We start from the raw sequence: 8,820 nt of genomic DNA, 5'->3' as shown, positions 1-8,820 counted from the left end.
CCAGATACAAGGAGCAGGCTGATGACAGCTGAGACCCTCCAGAAATAGGAAAAATGCACATAGAAGGGTGGGTGGGAAGGCCCAGGGGCACACCTTGAATTTAGATGCCTACATCCTCCATGGAGGTAGGGGCCCTGGCAATTTGGGAGGTCTCCAACTATGCGATTGGGGTTTAACGGCTCTGACATCTGCAGTATTCTCTCCTCCATGTGCCCTGCTTCCTCTGCATCCAGGACCCCATCGTTAGCACCCACAGGGCATAGCCACGAGCTTACCCAAGCAGCACCCCAATTTGGACCTGCATTAAACCATTTGCAATATAAATGATTCCTTCTAACATAGGGCTTTGGCCGTTGCTCGTCCTCTGTAAGCTGGGACCCACCCATATTTTCAGGGCTACCTCTGCCGCTAGCCAGCACTCTTGTGCCATGCAGCAGCGAGGTTTGTCTCATTGCAAAGCTGCACTGAAGAGGCTGCATCATCTTCCCATGATCGGGACACAACCTTGGAGCTTGCTGACATGGCAGAAATCATGAATGAGAGTCAGCTGTGCTGTGGGCTCTCACAAAGCAAAGGCAAGTGTGGTTGCCCCATCCCCTCCTTTTATCAGGGAAGTTGAAGAGAGAGAAAGCTGACTATATCAGCCCCTCCATCCCCGGCCTCCAGCCACATATCCTCAAGTGCCAGAGCGTGGGTGAAACCCAGCAGTGGCGCAGCAGGGGGTCAGGATCCCTGTGTGTTGAGGGTGGTGTGGGTGGGAAGCCTGTGCTTTGCATGCTTTGAGTCAGGGCTATCTGCTGCTTCCTCAACTCGAGGAGCCCTGACTTCATAGAAAAATCAAAGGGATGCATTGGGAGTGTGCGTCTCATGGGAGAGGGGGTTATTCTACTCCCAGGAGCATCCTGACAAGTTCTCTTTCTTCTCGGGTCCTTTTTACACAAGACTCAGCAAAAATCGACCCGTCCACTGAATATTCACAGCTCATCTGGCAAGCGATAAGTATTCGGAGCTGATTTCTGCTGAGCGCAACATGAAAAATCCCATTAGGAAGGAAGTGAAGCTTCCCTTTGTAGTTCATGCAACTTCTTGATTGATGCCCCTTGTTCCTGCTCCTGGAATAACACAGGACCCCCCTGGAGGGGCAGGGCTCTTGGCACCTGGATGTTCAGCGCTGTCCCTGGGGTCACTGCTTTGGGGGCCTCTCAGTCCTGGCTGCACAGGGCAGGCTGGGGCTGGGAGCACGGCAAGAAGAAAGCAGCAGAGCCCTTCTTGTGAGCGCCTGGTTGCTTCAGCCTGGCTGATTTGTGTGCAGTGCAGCAGTCTTGCCAGGTCTCATGCTATTGGGTATTTTCTTATAAAGCCCCAGTTTCTGGAGTCACATTATAGAAGAATTGTAGCTTCCATTATAGCAATGAATCCATCTACCGACCAGCGCCGAGAGAAGTTGAAAATGTGACCCTGATGGCTCAACTACCACAAAGCAAATGAAGAAGAACCCAACATCCGCACCACATGAGAGCTGACTCCTCATTTTCAGTTACTCGTTGCTGCACCATCTACATACTAGGCCCTATTCTTGAGGCTTTGCTCCATGCTACAATGTTGGATCCGCTCTGCTCCACTGAGCGATTACCACTGGATACTCGGTCCTCCCCTCCTGCGTGCTGGCTCGCAACCTTTTCTCTGCCCTGAGAATATGGTCAGTAGAAGCAGGAGTATCTCATTTTGGGTACTTAACCTACTTGCGTCCATGTAACAGCTCCTACCTCTCCACCATGTGTCCTACTCTCAGGCCACCCGATGCTGCTCTTTTCCCTGCCCTTGCTGCATGACTAGACATGGGGATGAAGACAAGAGCTCCCCTCACCGGGGTCTGTGCAGACACAGCCAGTTTTATCTGGTGTTTTGCAGACTATGCACCGTGCCTGTTGTTGCAAATCAAACGAGGCCAGGAGCACAGCACGTACCATGGGTCAGGACTGAGCACCTCCGGCAGTGCTCCAGGGGGGATTCTGCACCGGGTTACAGGGCTTGGCTCTGCCCTGCGGCACCGGGCTTTTTGTTTTTACAGCTGCCGAGTCAAAATTCATCCGATTCAATAAATACATACGACAAAAACCCGACTCGGCTTCTCCTGGGAGAGAGCAGGGGAAGATGCTGCTATAGCAGGTAGGAAGCTGGAAGGATAGACAGAGAAACAAGAATGAATGCATTGCATACATGTGTTACAGTCTTTCAGCATGTCTGCTCCCACACCCAGCTTTGTGTCAGCAGCACATTTACTAGGTAAGCACTTCATCCATCCCGTGGGTCAGGACCAGACCCAGGACAGACCTCTGAACACTTCCACTTTATATCTCCTCCCACTTAGACAATGAGCGATTGATGACTACTCTTTGAACACAACCATCCAACCAGGTATCCCCCATTTTACTGTAGTTTCCTCTAGACCACATGTCCTTAACTTTATAAGAATGTCATTGAGATCCTCTACCACCTTCCTGAAGTCAAGGTCTATCACATTCCCCGCTCTCCCCCCATCCACAGAGCCCATCACCTTGTCATAGAAGGAAGTTGGGTTGGTCAAGCATGACTTGCTCTTGATGTTGGCTGTTCCTTATCGCTTTGCTAGCCTCCAGGTACTTAGAAATAGATTCTTTGCTCTGGCATCTCCCCAGGGATTCAAGGTAAACCGGTTGTGGGTGGCATGAACAAGAAACCCCACCATTTGCTGTGGTTCAGGAGCATTCTACGTGGCCCTAAACGTGAGCAGAGCGACACCAAACGGCCAGAGGAGCTGCGTGTCCTGGGCATTCACTAGATTCATAGATGTTAGGGGTTGGATGGGACCTCGCGACATCATCCGGTCCAGGTCCCCTGCCCTAAGGCAGGAAAGACTGCTGGGGTTAGGTGACCCCAGCACGGTGTGTGTCCAGTCGTCTTTTGAAGATCTCCAGGGAAGGTGACTGCACCATGTCTGGGGGGGGTCTGTTCCAGACTCTAGACACTCGAACCATAAAGAAGTTTTTTCTTAGATCTAATCTGAAGCAATCTTTTAGCAGTTTATGTCTATTATTCCTAGTCTGGGGTGGACTGGTGAACAGATGCTCTCCCAGCCCCAGATGTTCGCCTTTTCTATACTTATAGGCTGCCACCAAGTCCCCCCTAAGTCTTCTCTTCTCCAGGCTGAACAGTCCCATGTCCTTCATCCTCTCCTCATTTGGCCTCTTCTCCAGACCTGTAATTATGCGCGTGGCCCTCCTTGGGGCTCTTTCAAGCTTCTCCACATCCTTTTTGAAATGCGTCGCCCAGAACTGGACGCAGCAGTCCAGCTACAGCCTCACCGAGAGAAGAGCAGAGCGGGAGGATGACATCCTTAGCCTTGCTTGTGATGCATTAGTTGATGCATGCCAGTATATTGTTTGCTCTGCCGGCTATAGCATCGCACTGGTGGCTCATGTTCATTTTGTGGTCAGTTGACCCCCAGGTCTCTTCCAGTTGTGCTGGATAGTGTAGCACCACCGAGCCTGTAAATATGTTGTGGATTATTTCTGTCCAGATGGAGCACTTTACATCTTTCAGTGTTAAACATCATCAGGGTTTGATCCGCCCACCTAACAAGCCTGTCCAGGTCAGCCTGTATCCGTAGCCTGTCCTCCAGCGTGACCAAGCTCCACCATAACTTGGTGTCATCCGTGAACTTTGCCAGTATGCTTTCCACACATTTTTCACACTAGATGCATGTCTGGGTGACCTTGGGAAAAGCCTGCAATGGCTGCATTTGCAGGAGTTTCTGCTATGCAGAAGCACCACAAAAGTGCCCCCCTAATACCAATTTCCAAATGGGGGGAGAAGGCAGGAAATGTCCTGCTCAAAGCAGTTTTACCTTCCTGTCACAGCCACCCCCCTTCTCATCACAGCCCTGCCAAGCCTCTTTTCACTGTCACAGGCAGTCCAGGGCTTAGCTTTGCCTTCTGGCCTTGGCTGGAGAAGATGGGTAAATACTGGGGAGAAGGAAGGGAACAATGTTGAGCCATAAGAAGCTGCATGTGAGACATGAGAGGAAGGGCTGCAAGCCTGGAGGTGGCTCTCTCCTCCTTCAGCATTCATTTCTGCCCTCCATCAGGTCCTAACTGCTCGCCCAAGATGCGCTTTAAACTGGTCCTTATGAAACAGAAGCGGGTGGGGATGGCAGGGCCTGTGAAATTCAAGGCACACAAGGATGGAAGCAGCTGCAGCATGTTCCTCTCCCTTTCATCCCTTACCAAGCCTTGAGCTGGTGAATGCAGAGCTGGAGCTGCTTCATTAGATGCTACCAGTAATACTACAGGACAGACACAGCCCCTATTGACCCTCTATCCTGCTGTCACTGGGATCCTGGTAGCGCTGGGCTCGGGTAGAGTCCCACACTGGCAACCTCTCCAGAGACGGGAAATAGCTTCATCTGGGCCATAGGGATGCTGCTCTCCTCCTGCAGATCTGGAGTCCAGGAAGAGGTCGTCTGCACCCAAGAGATGCAAAGCGTTAACTTCACTTAGGTGGAGAAACCGTTCAGCCAGACTGGTTCAAATGCCTGCGTGGGCACACGCACGTTGGTTTCAAACTGGTTGGGTCAGTTTGAGTCACCTCTCTACATGGCTAGGTGCAAACCAGACCCAAGGAACCCAGGTTTAAACCGATCGAAGAGCGTCCACACACAGCTGCACTGATCGAACAGTTAGTCCATCCAGGAGCACTGGTTTAATAAGGTGTTAGGGAAAGAAGGGATGAGAACAGAGGTGCCCAAGAGAGAGATGCTACCCTTTAATGGGGACCAGCAAGGACCTGGTTGTTTTGGGGGGGGGGTTTTGGCTGGATGAGGCCCTTTAGTGCCTGGCACTGGAGAGCGGCACAGAACTTGTGGGTTTATTCTGGATGAGTTCCTGGAGCTGCGAGTGCTTCTCAGTGGGTACCCACCACCAGGCAGCCGCCTCTCCTACCATCTGTGCTCCAGGGGGGAGCACCCGGCATGCCAGGCTGGGCTCGGGCTGCAGCACATACTGGTGCTGCACATGCTGTCACGTTATTAGCTCACGACACCAGGCGTGCCAACCGCTGACTCTCCGGATCTGAATCTGCCCTGATTTTCCCCATCCTATGCAACCCTAATGAAGTCTATGACCGCCCCGCCAGACCCATGTAAGCCAAGGCATGATTGACCTAGGGCAGTTTAGCAGACTTGGCTGCAGCTGGTTCTAAGCAGTTGGTACAAACCCAGACTCATCTCAGGCAGCAACATCCTTGGCAGAAACATTTGGTCTCTGCTGATCACCCTCCCCTTCATATGCTCTGTGCATGACTGACCTCCGTTTGCAGGTAACAGCAATGCTTTTACCCAGACCATTGTAGGAGGTGCATGGCTGGCTTCCTCTGAGGTCCCACAAGTGTCAAGACTGCCCTAATACTCAGCCTGACATGTGTGACAACTTCCAATGATGTCCTCTAGCAAACACTGAAGAAGAGAAGGACTTCCAAGGCTTCCCTGAAGCAGCAGTTTCCCCGTCTTTTTTGGGCTGTGACCCCACTTCTTATGACCACTCGCAACTCCACTTCTGGCCCACAGCCATCTGCAGTGAATGAATTTCTATGGGGCTCATGACCCCAACCTATAAGTGCTGTGCCCCCCAGTGGGTTATGACCCCCTTGCTTGGAAGCACGTGGAGATCGCTGCTCTAGAGGAAGGACGCTGGACAGGATGGGACTTCGGTCTCATCCAGCGCAGCAGGAGAGAGGAAATGGCAAAACTGCTTCTGGACTTCAGTCTGGAAAGCATTTGTCTCAGGAGACCACATCTGAATTCAAGTGCATTAAGTGGTGGCGAGGTATTTGCTGGAACAGATACAGGAGCCTGCATTAAGCTTAGTCTCAATGCACCTCTTCAAGACTGAAGTTATTTCAGTTTGCCGGTGCTGTTAAAATAAGAGGCAATATAAGCTGCAGTTAAGGCACAGCAGGGTTCAATAGGACCCAGGGAGGGGAGATGTAGGCAGGAAGTATTCAGCATTTATCTCCAAGGTGAGATCTGAAAAGAATCCAAAAATGCAGAGGGGCAATGGTTGCCATTATGATTTTTGCTCTACTTGCTATACAACAGGCAACAGGATACCTGGGAGTCAACCATGCTGAAGATGACCTTGGACCACAAATTAGCAACAAGCCGGCAAGGCAAGATGGGAGCTAAAGGGGCCTGCCAAATTTCTGGCTGCACTCACAGAGGCATCACGTCCCAGATTATGGATTCAACAATTCTTCTGTTTCTCTGGTTTAGATGAGATCATATCTGAGACGTTGCGTTCAGGTTTGGGCACCTTTATGGCGGAGCACTAGAGAAGATCTTCCAGCTCAAGCATGTGTAGAGCTGCTTGGAAAACGCTCTATTAAAATGGCCCCTGGAGCTTGGCATTTACTGTGCTACAGATTCCCGAGCAAATCAACTCGCTTCCCATGGAAGCGTGTGCATCTTCCCATCTGCCTCTCTGCAACCGGGGCTCCTTCTCACAGCTCATCAGGCACAACACTTCCAAACACCAAATCCTGCCCTCTTATCTCTGTGCATCCTCACCATCCTCCCCAGCACTGGCCAGCTGGGGTTCAGCTCTTGAGTGTCTGCCCTCCTTCCCCAGGGGCTTCCTTTGATGCTGGGCTCATGTAGCCTAGTGACACTCTGTGAGGTTGGCTTGTCCGGGGGTGACAAGTATTGGGCAGCGATGTGTCATGCGAGGGCGTGCGTGAGCCATTGCACATCCCCCTCCACATCGATACCTGCCTGGGCTCCAGATCCCCCAGCTCCAGCTGATAAACAAGATTGCAGCGACCTTTCCAGTGCTGCTTGCTCTCGCAGGCTGCCAGCACAAATCGGCTCTTTGTGCATCACTAACGCGGCACGTTGAGCTCCGGAAATGCTAGGGCCGTCCCTTCCCGGCGTGGAGCTTCACACGCAAACTGTCCTGCTGTCACCGGGGCTCCTCACCAGCCCCGTGGTCAAAGGCAGCTCCCTGCCCAGGACATGGCAATGTGCAGGGCAAGAAAGCCCTGCTCCATGGCTGCACACAGTGGTGTTTCTGCCCCGGGCTCCCAGCAGCAGAGCAGCTCCTTGAGCTCTGGGGTCTGTATTTCAGCCCCGTGCCACGGCCTGGCTAACACGTGCCTCATTTCCCGTCTCAGGCTTTGACTCCCTTCCAGGTCCCTAGGAAGATCTCTTGACTTCTGCATGAGCCCACAGGGGATGGACAGGTGATGGGGGTGGGCAAGGGCTAGTGGGGTGCAGATCCCTCCCCTCTGCAATGCTTTCTGCCAATAACTTGGCTTCCCCCAGCCTAGAAGACAGCCTTGCCCTTGTCATCTCCATGGCTGAGCCCTCATTTTTGTTCCCTGCTGGAGCCCCTTGACTTTATCCCTAGTAGATGTAACCTGCAGGCACTGATCAGCGGCGCTGTCTGCAGCCACTTGCTGCTCCTACCCGAGCACTTCTGACAAAGGAGCTCGGACCCCCTGGATTGAGGCTTTATGCACATCAGTACCAACCTGCCTGGATTATTCTTTGCAGGATGCTCTGGCCTGGGCCTGATGACTGGAAGCTGCAAGGATCTGCATCCTCTGCAAGCAATTTTTCATGCGGGCAATTTTTCATGCTTGGCCTTCGGCTCGTAGTTTCTACAGAGCAGCGGCCCTGCCAGCCTGGAGCCCCTCGGTGACGACGAGGCTGCTCCTTCCCGGGGGTCCCTGGAGCGCTCGCACACTCGCACCCAGGACAGAACGTTCCCTTCGTCTCTCTCCCCCACAGCCCTCTCGATGACGTCTTTTCCACGCTGCTCCTGATGCTCTGAATAGTCTCCCACTCTCCTCATTCAAATTCCTCCTTAAAAAACACACTTCGCCTTGGGCGCCCGCCCACAATGAGACTGAAGGCAGTTTGAAAGCAGTGGCATGTTCAGGTGTCTGCCGGAGTGAGTCCAGGAGTGAGCCTGGGGACACGGGGGTGGACCTCATCCCAGTACTGCTGCCCCAACTGGAGTGGCCTTGAGCAAAAAAAGGCAGTATGATCCCGAATGATTGAGATAAACCTTCTCTGCTCCGGGTCTCCGGGGATGGCCATTTCACAGCTGCACAAGGACCGTGTGACCCTCCTTCATAAAGTGTTTGGAGATTTGGGGTGACAAATCCTCCCTAGAGAAAAGCCTCTTGCTGTTATAAGAGGAGAGCCATGCATGGTGGGCTTGCTCATGGCAGACAGTCCGTGCTCCCCAAGGAGTTCTCCTTCCCCTTCAAAAGCTGTTGCCTCCCTGCCCCTTCTCCCATCTCGCCACCCCTCTCTGCCTGTGGTTTTGATCCAGTTTCGACGGTAAATGCCACAAGGAAAGACGCCTGTCCTTCTTGTTTGCCCACAAAGAGCTGTGTGCACGGCCGGGGCTTTGCAAACACTAATAGCCTGCCTTGTCAACAATTCTGCTTGCTCTCAATAACGATTTGGTCACTGAACAGCATCTCTTTCACCAGGCGCCCATCGTTGATGGAAGCAGGCCGTGACCTCAAGTGGGTATTGAAGATTTTTAAAACAAGCAATGAAGGGAAAGCAAATTGTGCCTCCAAGCAATTGCAGGGGCAGTTGAAAGCTGAAGCCAGGTTGTTTTTTTTTTTTTGTACAGCATTACCCACTGCAGGTGGTTTGCTCAAGCAAAAACATGGAGCAAGCTTTTGCTCCAAGCGTGCAGGAGCTGAGGGACAGACCCAGGATTGGCCGGACTTCCCCATAGGACCGAGTATTGCTCATATTGCTGAGAA

Source organism: Alligator mississippiensis, chromosome 16 (genome assembly GCF_030867095.1).
Source record: "Alligator mississippiensis isolate rAllMis1 chromosome 16, rAllMis1, whole genome shotgun sequence".
Lineage (NCBI taxonomy): Eukaryota > Metazoa > Chordata > Crocodylia > Alligatoridae > Alligator > Alligator mississippiensis.
The sequence above is the reverse complement of the archived record's forward strand: the minus strand, read 5'-3'. Positions refer to the sequence as shown.